The sequence below is a fragment of the Hyperoodon ampullatus genome, assembly GCF_949752795.1.
Source record: "Hyperoodon ampullatus genome assembly, chromosome: 5".
In the NCBI taxonomy this organism is placed as follows: Eukaryota; Metazoa; Chordata; class Mammalia; order Artiodactyla; family Ziphiidae; genus Hyperoodon; species Hyperoodon ampullatus.
This window is the reverse complement of record NC_136918.1, coordinates 87,653,949-87,672,190: the sequence shown is the minus strand read 5'-3', so window position 1 is coordinate 87,672,190 and position 18,242 is coordinate 87,653,949. Positions and strand designations below refer to the sequence as shown.

Here is an 18,242-nt window from a genome sequence, read left to right as displayed (position 1 = left end):
GTTGTAACAAACAAAAAATCCTTTTGAGTGCTTATTAAGTATAGGGCCTAGAACTCTAACATGCAGTATTTTTATATAATCCTCAGATATCTAAAAAGTGAGTAATATTTATATTCCCATTTTATAAGTAAGTAAACAAAAGCTTAAAGAAGTCGGGTTGCCCACAGTCACAAAACCAGAAGGTAGAGGAGGCAGGATGGAGCCAAGTGACTCTAGGGCTCCTGCTCTTGAACACTGCTCCCTCTGTGGGTCAGAGCCAGCTATTTGATTTTGGGGGGCTACTCTGGAATATCTCACTAAGAAATTTGTTCAAAGATTCTTCTGTGGGTCACCTAAGGGAATTGCTCAGAGCTACAGTGGCATGTGGTATCTGTCACAAATATAAATGAGCATAAATTTTGAGTTCTGCTGCTGTCTTAAGCTTCAGTCTAAACTTCAAACCATAGATTTGAGCATAAGATAAAGCCAGGAAATGTCCTAAAACCATTTGGCAGGCTTCTAGTATCTTTAGACCATTTCCAAGCGTCAAATTCAACAACATCATGGTAATGCCTGAAGTTCTGCGGGAAGATGATATAATACAGTCACGATGGCACCTGTAAACATGAATGTATAGCATAGAAATGGTCTGTTTCTAGCACTGATTTAAAATGAATTGTTCCTTTGGCCCCAACAATTTAGCCAGAAGTATAGACGTTGGAGTGTGATATAATTGAGTTCTAAGTTACAATAAAATTATTTAAACCATCACAATTTATGAAATGGAACTATAAACTATAAACTACTACCTGCTAAAAGAAGATCCTGTCCATATATACCAACCCCTATAACAATACTATAGATTATATAACTAAACTAACAACTAGACAACTAAGGGCTTCAACAAAGAAATCTGAATAAAGAAAATGTATACCTATCACACGTGTATTGAAGAAAATCCTTATTTAGTTATTTTTCCATAAAATGACTATCTTAAATTTTATATATCTATATGACTTGAAATATACATATATATTGTAGCTCACAACGTAGCTAAATATAGTTTTAACAGTTTAGGGAGGAAAAAAGTCTAAAATCAGAGAGCTTCTATGATATGAACATAATTTAAAATATGGAACAGAAATACACATAGGAAAGACAAGTACATAAAAATAAATGAACCTGACATTTCGGCCTTCCTTGGTACATAAAAAACAATGTTCTACAAGATAAAGAGCAATTGATCAAAAGCAGTAAGAACTATTCTGGATATGTGTTAAGCATAAAAATTAAGGGTAGGTTGGGCATTGGCCAAAGGCTCGGTGACACAAATGCAGTTTCTCTTTGACTTTCTGAAATACTGAAAACAGTCCAGGAACCCACTTTATTACTTTACAGATCCCAAAAGGCCCACGGTCCCCAAAGAGGGGACAGACAGAATCATGAAACTCATAGGGGGGCAAGGACTTGTTAAAAAAAAAAAAAATTAAGGGTAATAGAATAGGCCACAGATGAAAGAGAATTCTAACTGTGATTTTAAATAGTTTAATTATTTAAGCTCTTTAGATATTAAGGAAAACATTATCAATTAGAATCCTGTTAATTCTAGAACCCCTGCTCCCAAATCAAAACTCTACCTTTCCACTACAATTGAAAAAGTGTCACTGAGGGAAAAAAAAGGATGTAACAAGTTGAACCACTCATATCCAAACAAGATGATAATTCCAAACAATTCTAGCCTAATTAAAATAGTCTGCCAGTATTGGGATCAATTTTGCAGCTACTGCCAGGTGCTTTTATCGTAAGTACTCAAAGTAATGAAACTGAATTTGTTTTAAAACATTCTATTATTATGCAGATATTTAAAAAACACATTATGAGAACTGCTAGTTGCTTAAATTACTTTATAATTAAAAGAAAAGTTAATGAGGAAAATAAAAATTTGAAAAGTCTGTTACAAGTAGATTTCCAATTAAGACCTTATTTGGTATCATGAATCTCTCAACTTTTGAGCTCATTCCTAAAAAGGGGAGAAACTTTTGAACCTTAAAGAAGGTCTTATGGTAAAGAACCATAAGATTCTGCATTTATTAATGTCATAAAAAAATTCAATACATTTTAATTTGAAAATAAGCTAATTAGGTTCCTTAAAAAACTAAAAATACAACTACCATATGACCCAGCTATCCCACTACTGGACATATACCCTGAGAAAACCATAATTCAAAAAGAGTCACGTACCACAATGTTCACTGCAGCTCTATTTACAATAGCCAGGACATGGAAGCAACCTAAGTGTCCATCGACAGATGAATGGATAAACAAGATGTGCCACATATATACAATGGAATATTACTCAGCCATAAAAAGAAATGAAATCGAGCTATTTGTAGTGAGGTGGATGGACCTAGAGTCTGTCATACAGAGTGAAGTCAGTCAGAAAGAGAAAAACAAACACCATATGCTAACACATATATATGGAATCTAAAAAAAAAAGGTTCTCATGAACCTAGGGGCAGGACAGGAATAAAGATGCATATGTAGAGAATGGACTTGAGGAAATGGGGAGGGGGAAGGGTAAGCTGGGACGAAGTGAGAGAGTAGCATTGACATATATACACTACCAAATGTAAAACAGATAGCTAGTGGGAAGCAGCTGTGTAGCACAGGGAGATCAGCTCGGTGCTTCGTGACCACCTAGAGGGGTGAGATAGGGAGGATGGGAGGGAGATGCAAGAGGGAGGGGATATGGGGATATATGTATACATACAGCTGATTCACTCTGTTACACAGCACAAACTAACACAACATTGTAAAGCAATTATACTCCAATAAAGATGTTAAATATTACGCTTATGAACAGAAAAAAGAAAGCTAATCAAAGTTATTAAACTTTTTTTTTTTTTTTTTTTTTTTTTTTTTTTTTTTGTTTTGTTTTGTTTTTTGCGGTACGCGGGCCTCTCACTGTTGTGGCCTCTCCCGTTGCGGAGCACAGGCTCCGGACGCGCAGGCTCAGCAGCCATGGCTCACGGGCCCAGCCGCTCCGCGGCATGTGGGATCTTCCCGGACCGGGGCACAAACCCGTGTCCCCTGCATCGGCAGGCGGACTCTCAACCACTGCGCCACCAGGGAAGCCCCTATTAAACTTTTTGAAAATTATTTTTTAAAGACCCACCAGAAGAACAGACTTAGACACTATAAAGAAACGGAATACTGGTAAAGGAAGTAAGGCATTTATCTCAAAAATCTCCATCTTTTGTGCTAACAGAGCAAAACAAAAGAGGCATAATGCTCAGTTTTTCTTCATTTATTTTACTTTAGCAACACTGGAGCACTATTTAATAGAAAAATCTACTAGAGGAGGGTTAAACAGGTCATTCTAATTTTCATGCACTAATCTATTTTGTAAATTGCCAAAATTATGAAGTCACACCTTTTATAAACTTTCTATTCCTCACTCAAGAGTACTTACCATTGCCATGTTGGACAGTGGTGGACTAAGTGATCTCCAGCCGCCACAAACTATTGAAGATTTAGAAGAAATATGAAAAAAGGAAAAAAGAAAAATTGAACATCATTGAATGTAAGGTGGCAAAATACCAAAGGGATCATCATGTGTAACCCTGATTCAAAATAATCAACTAAAATGCAAACAGCACCAACTTGCTCTACCAGCCTAAAGATTTATTTTTGAATATTTATTAAAACTACAAAATTTTTAACATCCATGAAAATGTAAATTAATTTTGGAAGAAAAAATATTGAGTGCTGTTAATTTTTTTATTCAGTTGTAATCACTGGATTTAGATAATGCTAAAAGCATACAGTTCTATGAAATGAATAAGGGTAACACAACAGGATTTTAAAATGCCAAAAACCACTTTATGGATGAATAAAATGTAGAGCGATTCTTGCTAATGGTTGAAAAGTCAATGAAGATCTTTGAAAAAATTACTAAATAACTACAGGTCTATGATGTAAGAATAGTTTATTACATCACAGTGCACACAGTTTTTCTTCCTCATTTAAAAAAAATTTAAGTAACATCTAATTTTGAAAGCTTTTTCACACTATTAAAGGAATCATTAATAAAAGTGAGAAACATACTGCCAAACAATGGGGAAAAAGTTAGACCCCGCGAGTGGAGGGAATGGCGCATGCGGGCGTGTCTCCCGGACTCTAGAGCCTCGGATCCCGGGGCAGCTCCGATACATCAGAAATTCATCTACACGTGGAACAACTCCAACAGAACACCTACTGAACGCTGACAGAAGACCTCAGACCCCCCAAAAGGCAAGAAACTCCCCACATACCTGGGTAGGTCAAAAGAAAAAAAGAATAAACAGAGACAATAGGATATGGACGGGACCTGCACCAGTGGGAGGGAGCCGTGAAGGAGGGAAGGTTTCTACACACTACAAGCCCCTTCGAGGGCGGAGACTGCAGGTGGCGGAGGGGGAAAGCTTCGGAGTAGCGGAGGAGAGCACAGCAACAGGGGTGTGGAGGGCAAAGCAGAGAGATTTTGGCACAGAGGATCGGTGCCCTCAGGCACACACCAGCCCGAGAGACTTGTCTGCTCGGCCGCCAGGGCGGGCGGGGCTGGGAGCTGAGGCTCGGGTATCGGCTTTCAGTCGGAGCGCAGGGAGAGGTCTGGGGCTGGCGGCAGGAAGAGAGCCTGAAGGGGTTAGTGCTAGCCCGGAGGGAGTCCGGGGAAAGGGTCTGGAGCTACCGGAGAGGCAAGAGACTTTTTTCCCTTTTGTTGCCTGGAGCGCGAGGAGAGGGCATTCCCCTCCCTCCCCTCTGCCTGAGTGAGCCAGAGCCCCCGAATCAGCGGCTCCTTTAAACCCGTCCTGTCTGAGCGAAGAACGGACGCCCTCCGGCGACCTACGCGCAGAGGCGGGGCCAGGTCCAAGGCTGAGACCCGGGAGCTGTGAGAGCAGAGACAGGGAAATCTCTCTGTGCAGCCTCCGAGGCAGCGGATTAAAGCTCCACGGTCCATTTGATGTGCCCTGCGTCTGTGGAGTGCATGAATGGACAGCGAATCATCCCAAATTGAGGAAGTGGACCTTGAGGACAAGATTTAAGACTTTCCCCCCTTTTTTTTTTCCTCTTTTTACAACGAATTATCTCAAATTAAGGAGGTGGACTTAGCAAGATTTCAGACTTTTCGCCCTTTTCCTCTTTTTACAACGAATTATCCCAAATCGAGGAGGTGGACTTGGAGAGCAAGATTTTTGATTTTTCCCCCTGCTCTCTTTTTGTGAATGTGTATGTGTAATCTTCTGTGTAAGATTCTCTCTGTATAGCTTTGCTTCCACCATATGTCCCAGGGTTCTTTCGGTCCGTGTTTTTTTTCAATAATTACTTTTTAATTTTAATAACGCTACTATATTTCATACTTTATTCTATTTTACTTTACCTGCTCTTTCTTTTTTTCCTCCCTTCCCTTCCTCCCTCCCTCCCTCCGCTCCTCCTTTCCTTCTTTCTTTTTCTTTCCTCCATCCCTCCCTCCCTCCCACCCTTCTTCTTTCCACTTTCTTTTTCTTTCCTTCCTCCCTCCCTCCCTCCCTCCTGTCTTTCTTTCTTTCTTTCCTTCCTCCCTCCCTCCCTCTCTTCTTCCATTCACTCTTCCTTTTGCTTTCATTCCTCCCTCCCTCCCTCCTTTCTTTCCTTTCTTTCCATCCTTCCTCCCTCCCTCCTTTCTTTCTTTCTTCCTTCCTTCCTTCCTTACTTCCCTTCTTCCTTTCTTTCAATCTCTCTTTCTTTCTTCTACTAATTATTCCTTTCTACTTTTTCTCACTGTTATTCTGAGCCGGGTGGATGAAAGGCTCTTGGTGCTGCAGCCAGGAGTTAGTGCTGTGCCTCTGAAGTGGGAGAGCCAACTTCAGGACACGGGTCCACAAGAGACCTCCCAGCTCCACATAATATCAAGCAGCGAAAATCTCCCAGGGATCTCCATCTCAACACCAGCACCCAGCTTCAGTCAACGACCAGCAAGCTACAGTGCTGGTCACCCTATGCCAAGCAACTAGCAAGGCAGGAACACAACCCCACCCATTAGCAGAGAGGATACCTAAAAACATAATAAGGCCACAGGCACCCCAAAACACACCACCAGACGTGGACCTGTCCACCAGAAAGACAAGATCGAGCTTCAACCACCAGAACACAGGCATTAGTCCCCCCCACCAGGAAGCCTACACAACCTACTGAAACAACCTTAGCCACGGGGGACAGACACCAAAAACAACGGGAACTACGAATCTGCAGCCTGCAAAAAGGAGACCCCAAACACAGTAACATAAGCAAAATGAGAAAGCAGAAAAACACACAGCAGGTGAAGGAGCAAGATAAAAACCTACCAGACCTAACAAATGAAGAGGTAATAGGCAGTCTACCTGAAAAAGAATTCAGAATAATGATAGTAAAGCTGATCCAAGATTCTATTTCCCAGATCCAAAATCTTGGAAATAGAATAGACAATATGCAAGAAACAGTTAACAAGGACCTAGAAGAACTAAAGATGAATCAAGCATCGATTAAAAACACAATAAATGAAATGAAAAATACTCTAGATGGGATCAATAGCAGAATAACTGAGGCAGAAGAACGGATAAGTGAGGTGGAAGATAAAATAGTGGAAATAACTGATGCAGAGCAAAATAAAGAAAAAAGAATGAAAAGAACAGAGGACAGTCTCAGAGACCTCTGGGACAACATTAAACGCACCAACATTCGAATTATAGGGGTTCCAGAAGAAGAAGAGAAAAAGAAAGGGACTGAGAAAATATTTGAAGAGATTATAGTTGAAAACTTCCCTAATATGGGAAAGGAAATAGTTAATCAAGTCCAGGAGGCACAGAGAGTCCCATACAGAATAAATCCAAGAAGAAATACGCCAAGACACATATTAATCAAACTGTCAAAAATTAAACACAAAGAAATCATATTAAAAGCAGCAAGGGAAAAACAACAAATAACACACAAGGGAATCCCCATCAGGTTAACAGCTGATCTCTCAGCAGAAACTCTACAAGCCAGAAGGAAGTGGCAGGACATAATTAAAGTGATGAAGGAGAGAAACCTGCAACCAAGATTACTCTACCCAGCAAGGATCTCATTCAGATTTGATGGAGAAATTAAAACCTTTACAGACAAGCAAAAGCTGAGAGAGTTCAGCACCACCAAACCAGCTTTACAACAAATGCTAAAGGAACTTCTCTAGGCAAGAAACACAACAGAAGGACTATACCTACAATAACGAACCCAAATCCATTAAGGAAATGGGAATAGGAACATACATATCAATAATTACCTTAAATGTAAATGGACTAAATGCTCCCACCAAAAGACACAGAGTGGCTGAATGGATACAAAAACAAGACCCATATATATGCTGTCTACAAGAGACCCACTTCAGACCTAGAGACACATACAGATTGAAAGTAAGGGGATGGAAAAAGATATTCCATGCAAATGGAAATCAAAAGAAAGCTGGAGTAGCAATTCTTATATCAGACAAAATAGACTTTAAAATAAAGACTATTAGAAGAGACAAAGAAGGACACTACATAACGATAAAGGGATCGATCCAAGAAGAAGATATAACAATTGTAAATATTTATGCACCCAACATAGGAGCACCTCAATACATAAGGCAAATACTAACAGCCATAAAAGGGGAAATCGACAGTCACACAATCATAGTAGGGGACTTTAACACCCCACTTTCACCAATGGACAGATCATCCAAAATGAAAATAAATAAGGAAACACAAGCTTTAAATGATACATTAAACAAGATGGACTTAATTGATATTTATAGGACATTCCACCCAAAAACAACAGAATACACATTTTTCTCAAGTGCTCATGGAACATTCTCCAGGATAGATCATATCTTGGGTCACAAATCAAGCCTTGGTAAATTTAAGAAAATTGAAATTGTATCAAGTATCTTTTCCGACCACAATGCTATGAGACTAGACATCAATTACAGGAAAAGATCTGTAAAAAATACAAACACATGGAGGCTAAACAATACACTACTCAATAATGAAGTGATCACTGAAGAAATCAAAGAGGAAATTAAGAAATACTTAGAAACAAATGACAATGGAGACACGACGACCCAAAACCTATGGGACGCAGCAAAAGCAGTTCTAAGGGGGAAGTTTATAGCAATACAATCCCACCTTAAGAAACAGGAAACATTTTGAGTAAACAACCTGACCCTGCACCTAAAGCAATTAGAGAAAGAAGAACAAAAAAACCCCAAAGTTAGCAGAAGGAAAGAAATCATAAAGATCAGATCAGAAATAAATGAAAAAGAAATGAAGGAAACGATAGCAAAGATCAACCAAACTAAAAGCTGGTTCTTTGAGAAGATAAACAAAATTGACAAACCATTAGCCAGACTCATCAAGAAAAGAAGGGAGAAGACTCAAATCAGTAGAATTAGAAATGAAAAAGGAGAAGTAACAACTGACACTGCAGAAATACAAAAGATCATGAGAGATTACTATAAGCAACTCTATGCCAATAAAATGGACAACCTGGAAGAAATGGACAAATTCTTAGAAATGCACAACCTACCAAGACTGACTCAGGAAGAAATAGAAAATATGAATAGACCAATCACAAGCACTGAAATTGAAACTGCGATTAAAAATCTTCCATCAAACAAAAGCCCAGGACCAGATGGCTTCACAGGCGAATTCTATCAAACATTTAGAGAAGAGCTAACACCCATCCTTCTCAAACTCTTCCAAACAATATCAGAGGAAGGAACACTCCCAAACTCATTCTACGAGGCCACCATCACCTTGATACCAAAACCAGGCAAGGATGTCACAAAGAAAGAAAACTACAGGCCAATATCACTGATGAACATAGATGCAAAAATCCTCAACAAAATACTAGCAAACAGAATCCAACAGCACATTAAAAGGATCATACACCATGATCAAGTGGGGTTTATTCCAGGAATGCAAGGATTCTTCAATATACGCAAATCAATCAATGTGATACACCATATTAACAAGTTGAAGGAGAAAAACCATATGATCATCTCAATAGATGCAGAGAAAGCTTTCGACAAAATTCAACACCCATTTATGATAAAAACCCTGCAGAAAGTAGGCATAGAGGGAACTTTCCTCAACATAATAAAGGCCATATATGACAAACCCACAGCCAACATTGTCCTCAATGGTGAAAAACTGAAACCATTTCCACTAAGATCAGGAACAAGACAAGGCTGCCCACTCACACCACTCTTATTCAACATAGTTTTGGAAGTTTTAGCAACAGCAATCAGAGAAGAAAAGGAAATAAAAGGAATCCAAATTGGAAAAGAAGAAGTAAAGCTGTCACTGTTTGCAGATGACATGATACTATACATAGAGAATCCTAAAGATGCTACCGAAAAACTACTAGAGCTAATCAATGAATTTGGTAAAGTAGCAGGATACAAAATTAATGCACAGAAATCTCTGGCATTCCTGTACACTAATGATGAAAAAACTGAAAATGAAATCAAGAAAACACTCCCATTTACCATTGCAACAAAAAGAATAAAATATCTAGGAATAAACCTACCTAAGGAGACAAAAGACCTGTATGCAGAAAATTATAAGACACTGATGAAAGAAATTAAAGATGATATAAATAGATGGAGAGATATACCATGCTCCTGGATTGGAAGAATCAATATTGTGAAAATGACTCTACTACCCAAAGCAATCTACAGATTCAATGTAATCCCTATCAAACTACCACTGGCATTTTTCACAGAAGTAGAACAAAAAATTTCAAAATTTGTTTGGAAAAACAAAAGACCCCGAATAGCCAAAGCAATCTTGAGAACAAAAAACGGAGCTGGAGGAATCAGGCTGCCTGACTTCAGACTATACTACAAAGCTACAGTAATTAAGACAGTGTGGTACTGGCATAAAAACAGAAAGATAGATCAGTGGATCAGGATAGAAAGCCCAGAGATAAACCCACGCACATATGGCCAACTTATCTTTGATAAAGGAGGCAGGAATGTACAGTGGAGAAAGGACAGCCTCTTCAATAAGTGGTGCTGGGAAAACTGGACAGGGACATGTAAAAGTATGAGATTAGATCATTCCCTAACACCATACACAAAAATAAGCTCAAAATGGATTAAAGACCTAAATGTAAGGCCAGAAACTATCAAACTCTTAGAGGAAAACATAGGTAGAACACTCTATGACATAAATCACAGCAAGATCCTTTTGGACCCACCTCCTAGAGAAATGGAAATAAAAACAAAGATAAACAAATGGGACCTAATGAAACTTCAAAGCTTTTGCACAGCAAAGGAAACCATAAAAAAGACCAAAAGACAACCCTCAGAATGGGAGAAAATATTTGCAAATGAAGCAACTGACAAAGGATTAATCTCCAAAATTTATAAACAGCTCATGCAGCTCAATAGCAAAAAAACAAACAACCCAATCCAAAAATGGGCAGAAGACTTAAATAGGTATTTCTCCAAAGAAGATATACAGACTGCCAACAAACACATGAAAGAATGCTCAACATCATTAATCATTAGAGAAATGCAAATCAAAACTACAATGAGATATCATCTCACACCAGTCAGAATGGCCATCATCAAGAAATCTAGAAACAATAAATGCTGGAGAGGGTGTGGAGAAAAGGGAACACTCTTGCACTGCTGGTGGGAATGTGAATTGGTACAGCCACTATGGAGAACAGTATGGAGGTTCCTTAAAAAACTACAAATAGAACTACCATATGACCCAGCAATCCCACTACTAGGCATATACCCTGAGAAAACCATAATTCAAAAAGAGACATGTACCAAAATGTTCATTGCAGCTCTATTCACAATAGCCCGGAGCTGGAAACAACCTAAGTGTCCATCATCGGATGAATGGATAAAGAAGATGTGGCACATATATACAATGGAATATTACTCAGCCATAAAAAGGAACGAAACTGAGCTATTTGTAATGAGGTGGATAGACCTAGAGTCTGTCATACAGAGTGAAGTAAGTCAGAAAGAGAAAGACAAATACCGTATGCTAACACATATATATGGAATTTAAAAAAAAAAATGTCATGAAGAACCTAGGGGTAAAACGGGAATAAAGACACAGACCTACTAGAGAATGGACTTGAGGATATGGGGAAGGGGAAGGGTAAGCTGTGACAAAGGGAAAGAGAGGCATGGACATATATACACTACCAAACGTAAGGTAGATAGATAGTGGGAAGCAGCCGCAGAGCACAGGGAGATCAGCTCGGTGCTTTGTGACCGCCTGGAGGGGTGGGATGGGGAGGGTGGGAGGGAGGGAGATGCATGAGGGAGGGGATGTGGGAACAGATGTATATGTATGACTGATTCACTTTGTTATAAAGCAGAAACTAATAAAAAAAAAAATGGGGAAAAAGTTAGAAGCTTTTGGATTGAATCAGAAAACACCAAGACAATTAAGAAATTGAATCCTCTAACACATCTTGGACCTTCTGGGCAGGCTGAACATTGTACAAATTTTTGTTTTTCTTCAGAAATGAAAAACAGACTCAGGAATAAAGAGTTTAATCTTCTGAGAATTTCCATTATACATGAGCATGGACTGATCTTACCGCAAGACAGAAATCCTGCTTATTCTTGAGAGCAGAAAATGAAAGTCTGTTAAACATAACTGCAGGGTCCCAACTCAAGCTATATGCACACATACGTCCCCAATTACTATTTCACAACAGCTCTAACTTAAAATCATGTATTGTTCATGGGTTTGTTTATTACACAGCAAAAAATTATATTATCTTTAACCTTCTAATGTCTTTCTGAGAAAAGTATGTCTATGTATGATATTCTCCTTTACTTTGAGAGAATAAAACTCTATAAAATAAGAGTTCTGACAGTGACTTCTTTTAAGAAGATGGATTAACAAGATAAGATTTAGCAGCATACTCCCAACAGTAACTTTACAAAATGTTTCTGTTCTTTTATTTAAATAATTTATTTACTACTTAAAGGGATTAGGTAAAGACAAAAACCCAAATGAAAGCAATACCCTCTCCCCCAGGTTTTAAGCATTGGGGGTCTTTGCAACCAGATGCTGCATAATTCTATGGCTATTGGGAACTAATTCATCATCACCAAAAAAGTATTAATTTAACAAAATGCAAGCAAAACAAAGAATTAAAAACTTAAAAATTCTGGGGCTTCCCTGGTGGCGCAGTGGTTGAGAGTCCGCCTGCTGATGCAGGGGACACGGGTTCGTGCCCCGGTCCAGGAAGATCCTACATGCCGCGGAGCGCCTGGGCCCGTGAGCCATGGCTGCTGAGCCTGCGCGTCCAGAGCCTGTGCTCCGCAACGGGAGAGGCCACAACAGTGAGAGGCCCGCGTACAGCAAAAAAAAAAACAAAAAACAAAAAACAAACTTAAAAATTCTTTAATGATACTGCCTTGAGATCACAAGACTCTAATATTTATTCCCCAGCACCTCTGGTGGCATCCATTGAAAAAATAACAAAAACACTAGAAGGAAAAATATAAAAGAACAAAGAATTGCTATGCTACTAATGATATTTAGTACATGTGTATATCTGCTCTCATTAGCAGTGACCATTATTATTATTATTACATGCTTCTTAGGTTCAAATGAAAGATTCAAGTTTCTAAATTCTCAGTACTGCTTACAGTAGCTTTCTCTTAGTGACTAAATATTGGATAAGACTGAATAACTTTAACAAGGTAGAATCAATATTAACATTCTGATGAGCAACTTTATTCTTCAAGCTATCCTCTATTACTAGTACTCTATTTACTCAAGTCATACACATGTTGTACATTAAAGTATTTTTAGTCAGACAGTACCATATTAGATAATGCCTGTCCTTATTTTTAAACACAATACTTCCACACATCTCAATGAAAATAAAAAGATAGAGGCTGACAGCCAGAAGCCCAGAAACAGTAAGAGAAAACAAATGAACAGATCAACTCAGTATAGTACTGATCCAAAGCATTTTGTCTTCTGGTTTTCTTCCTCTAGACTCATTCTAATCTAATTAAATCCCATAATTGCACTCTATCTCAATTCAGCATTATGTGGTTGGTACCCAGCTGAGCTAGTTTTTGCCTTGCATTTGTTTAAAAATGGGGAAATTTATAAATCACTTCATGATACAATTAAGTGTAAGAGTTATTCACTGTAGGATTAGTAGCTGTTTTAAAATGGTTTGCTTAATTCTATTCAATGACCACAGACTTGTATCTCTAAATCCAACTATCTATTTACCAATTAGCTATTTTCACATAGAGGAGATAAAGCCTAAGAGTATAAGAAAAACAGAACACTTTCATCTCTGCTCTTTATTTTAGATACTGAATTTCAAGAACATTAATGATATCCTTAAGCTCTAAATTTAGTTTTATTTGGCATTCAAGGTTTTAAACTCATGATGCCTAAGGCAGACTGGGCTCTTTAGAGAATGTCGAGTCAAAATCCCTCATCTTAAAGATGAGGAAACATGAGGCCTGCGCCTAGATAGATTAATTGATTTGCCTGAGTCAGAATAGGAGAAATTAGAGAAATGGGTCAAGAAGGCAGGTCTTCTAGGTTTTATGCATACTATTCCATGTCTTCACTAAACATAAAGACAATTTTTAGATAAAATTTTAGATAAAATTGTCAGTTAAGCACACCATCCTTTGAACTTACAAGGATTTGGGACTGAAGAGATTCCATCACAATTGAAAACGAAAAGATCAGTTAATTCCCTGGCTTGAGGTCTTGGAATTTACAGACAGATCATACAACATGGCTCATTTCAATTAAGTTCCTTTGCCAATGACTGGTACTTTTAATGAGAGTTAAAGGTGAAGCTTAAATAAATTATTTGCCATTCATTAAGACTAAAAAATAAGTCTGATGTAACCATAACTATTCATAAAACTAGAGTCCAAAAGGATTTTTAGACCAGAATGTATTTCTCTAAAGACAACAAAATAAACTACCTAAAGGAAAGACAATACTTTTATTATATAGATTTAGTGAACAAGTAAAATGATTCCTCAAAACATAATTCTATATTAAAAGTTCAATAAAACACAACTGGCCTATAAAAGAGCCATTTGTTTCAGCATTAAGCAGATTCATCATTGTCTGGTTAGTAGAAAAAGTGAAAGAATGGTGGGAAAAAAAATCAATGTTAAATATGTAGCAATAAAATATTTAAGCTGAAAACTGATAGAAAACTTAATATCCAAGCATTGAGACAAAGTTTCCAAATGAAAAGCCATGAAAACTCATGTTTGGGGTAGAAAGAAGACAGACAACAAACGCCAGAGTCCACTGCACAGCTCAATATAATACAAATATGAGTGAAAGATAAGTCACTATAGGAATCTTTTCCATTTCCTCTCCCACCCTCATTTCTAAATAAAGAGAAATTACAGAAAAATATGAGAAATGACAAACTGAGAGGGAAGTTACATTTTCTTTTATGGGAAATAGAAATTGCTATTATTGTAATTACAATTACAAATCGTAATTACAATTACAAAATTGCTAATATAGTCAACAGGATCTAATTTTACTCAAATCAAGATTAAATTTCAAGATGTTTTCTTATAAAACACAAAAGCCACCCAGTTTTATGTAATTGTAGAATATAATAGCTTTATACTGATATCTTCAATACTCACCTCTTCTGGGGTGATAACACCTGTTTCCTTAAACTTTGATTCCTAAAGAAAGTAAAAAGAATAACAGTATTACACTATCTCTCACTTTCAACTGAAAAATGTTTGTGGGCAACCATTTGCTTGGTACCCATCTAGGTAATGGAGCATGTGCAAAAAAACAATCTGTCACTGGTGCCTGACCTCAAGGAATATGTAAGTATAACAGAGGAAACTGACATGAAAATAATCACAATATAATGTGATCAGTGCTATATTAGAGCAAAGCTCTTTGGAAAAACATTCAAAGATTTATACAAACATTAAACCTCAAAATAATTTTGTGAAATGACGAAATATCATTATTTTACAGAACAGAAAAATGTCTTAAAGATGTTTAAACATATTACAATTCAGCCAATGTCTCATTTGAGTAATATTAGAAACCAAATCTAGAAGTCCTAAATCATTTAATACTTTCCCATTATTCTCATCTCCACCAAGATATTATACAATATTCTCTCCTCTAAAGCAAGGATGTTACTTACCAAATTTTTCTTAAGTTTAAGTTATACATAAGATTTTGTGGTAGAAATCTACAAAAATGAAGATTCATTTATGAACATTATTGATTCAAAAAATACCAAATAACTACTATATGCCAAGCACTATTTAAGGTAATAGCGACATAGAGTGAATCAAATAGACCATACCCCTCCTTGTCCTCACAAGAAGTTTAAACTCTAGTTCAGGGAGAAAAGCCAAATGGTCATCAATATCAAAAAGAAAAATGGTGCAGAGAGGAAACTGGTCAGGGGTGGAGGGACAGAGATGACTATTTAAAATAGGATGGTAAGAGAACAAAGACTGCACTGATGGGTGACTATAGAGTAGAGACCTTAAGGAAAGGAACAAGCCACAAGGCTGTCTGGGGGAAGAGCATTTCAGGCAGGGGGAAGAGCATTTCAGGCAGAGGGAAGAGCAAATGCAAAACCCAAGGCAAGAGAGTGCTTGATGGATAACATAGAGGTCAGATGGCTTTTAAGCAAAAGTGAAGAAGGGCTTTTGCTTAAAAGCCAGTAGTAGGTGAGAAAGGACCCTCTACCAAACAAGTATAGGCTTGAAGATCATTGTAAGGACTTTGGCTTTTACTGTACATGTGCCTTCCAAACCATGATTTTTCTTAATTTTTACTCGTTGGGATAAATCATCATCTATTTCCCAGGGATTTAGCTTTTTCTCCTTGCCTTCCCATGTCTAGTAGGAAACTACAAGAATTCACTCTGTAAACCAACAGTTTGCACAGGAAAGATCAAGGAGAGGGTCATTGATTCTGCTTTCCTTATTACTAAAAATGCATACTAACAAGCTAACACATCCTTTCAGTTTGGTGAACAAGTAGAATGCTTTCTCAGTACATAATCCTATAAGTTCAAAATAGCAGTTTTATATTTTATTTGGGAGGTTTTTTTCTCTTGCTCCTCTCTCCCTGAAACTAAAAAGTTTTAATAATTGTGTATTATTTAAATGCTGTATGCCTAGTAAGTTAGACGTTTCTGATAAGATGACATAATATGCAAAAGAATCATTCGATTCAAATGTCAAAAAAATTATTTTCAAATTTGACTGAATAATCTTAATTATGATGGGTTTCACAGTAAATAAATGTAAGCGTAGCAAGTGTTGGAGTTCTCGTTTATAAATTTTTTTTAACTTGGCCCAACAAGATATCATTTTAAAACCATTCTTAGAAATAAGTATTTAAAAACTGCAGGACTAATATTTCGCTTTGTCATGGAAAGGGAGCAAAGTAAAATCTTCTTAGAACACCAGAGTAACTTCTTGAATAGAGGAACAACCATTTCCATGGATATTTCATCCTACACTAAGATTTGTAAAATTTTAATAAAAGCTTAAAGAAAAAAACACTTAAGCAAGAAATCGCTATTCATTTACTATCATTGCTCGCTTTTCAGAAAGGAAAAATAAAGATACAATAACAAAAAACTTACCATAAAGGGTTATAAAAGAAAAACTCGAATGCAATTCTAGAAATTTATCTTTGAAAATAAGGAAGTCAGTTACTGCTGTAACAGCTAATGTGTCACAATTTTTAGTTTAAAAATGCTGTTATTGCCAATGTAAAAAAAAAATATCTAGAAGAGTCAAGCTGCTCCGTATTATCACTGATGTCCAAGAGGAACTAGTTCCAGCTATTTTAAAACTTGGGAAAGGGGGTTTTGCCTGTAAACTGGGTTCAACGGTACTGAAAGAAATAATGTTGCAAATTTCACCTTGTTCCACTGAAATCTAATAAGCTGCGACCTCATTCACAACTTACTATTTCAAACTAATTACAAGACTTACTACGAAATTTAAAAGAAAAAAAGTAACATGTCATTTTAGTACCAAACACTGATTCGTTTCTTTAAAATAAGCAAAATCCTTGTTTAAAAGTTCAAAAGACTTCCGATGTTAGGATTTAATGTTCTAAAACCCACTTAGCTGCGGACTACGCTCCAACCCGATGTACCCAGACGAGCTGAGTTCTGGCGGGTGAAGTACGCACAGAGCGTCGCTCCAAGTTTACCCTAGAGAACAGCTAGATAAGACCGCGGGAGGGGGCTGCACCTTTTCCCGCGTACCACCCTACACCGCTCCCCAATGGACAACACCATGACTCCCCCGGCGTTCGGTCCTCGGTCCCTGCAGAGCCAAGCGTCAGCCTGACAGCCCCCGGCAAGCCCGGCTTACCTTGAGGACCGGGGTCAGGTACTCAGCCACTTCCAGTGCCTTTCCCTTCACCGTGTTAATCACATTCTGCATTCTGGGGCCGGAGTAGCGGCCGGCCCCGCGTCTGAGAGGAAAGGGGAGCCGGGACAGTGGTCGGGAGTCAGAAAATGTCTCAGCACCAGCCGGCGGCACCCGAGGGGACGGGACGCGACGGAAGGGACGGGACGAGGGGGAGGGGCGGCCGGCGCGGCGCGCAAGGGCAGGGCGCGCGCTCCTCGCGCCCCAGGCAGCGCGCAGCAGGCCAGGCCCAGCTGTCACCTGGCCGCGAGCGAGGGCGGCGGGGCTGCGCTGGAAGAAGAGGGCGCACGCGCACCCCTCGCCCTCTCGGGAGGAGTCTTCGCCAGCCTTCACTCGCGCCCCTTCCGGCTTCCGCTTCTTACTCTCGCCCTCTCGCCGTAGCTCCGCCGCCACCTGGGCTTCACGTGACACAGGAGTCTCCGGTCACGTGACGCAAGAAAGGCCGCGCTGGGGCGGGATCGGGTCACTTCTCCCCTCCCTCCGGAAGCGTAACATTGAGTGCGCCTGCGCAATGGGCGCCAGGTCCGCTTTTGCCTAGTCGGGTAGTTATTGTGCTTTTTGTTCCGGAATAGGAGGGTCGGGTCCAAAGGCTTATTCGCCTTTTTCTTCTCCCATAGATTCTCCGTGTATGGACCCTAAAAGCTACCGCTGCTGCTGCTGCTGCTGCGGACCTAGATAGTTACTGTCTCAGCTTTAGGATGTACGCTCTGCCACTAGAAGCTCTTCCAAGGGACCGAGGTAACGGCGCCCCCCGGGACGA

The 18,242-nt window shown here is 38.8% G+C and overlaps 1 protein-coding gene across 1 annotated transcript in view; it reads right to left on the bottom strand.

The window, feature by feature from the left end:
• Positions 1–14,727, bottom strand: part of ATG3 (autophagy related 3) — a 33,716-nt gene extending 18,989 nt beyond the window's left edge. Inside the window, exons 1-2 of the mRNA XM_079705020.1 lie at positions 14,696–14,727; positions 3,452–3,501 (exon numbers count right to left, since the gene is read on the bottom strand). The gene's annotated coding sequence lies outside the window, so the exon portion shown is untranslated. The remainder of the gene's footprint in view (positions 1–3,451; positions 3,502–14,695) is intronic.
• Between the last annotated feature and the right edge of the window lie 3,515 nt (positions 14,728–18,242).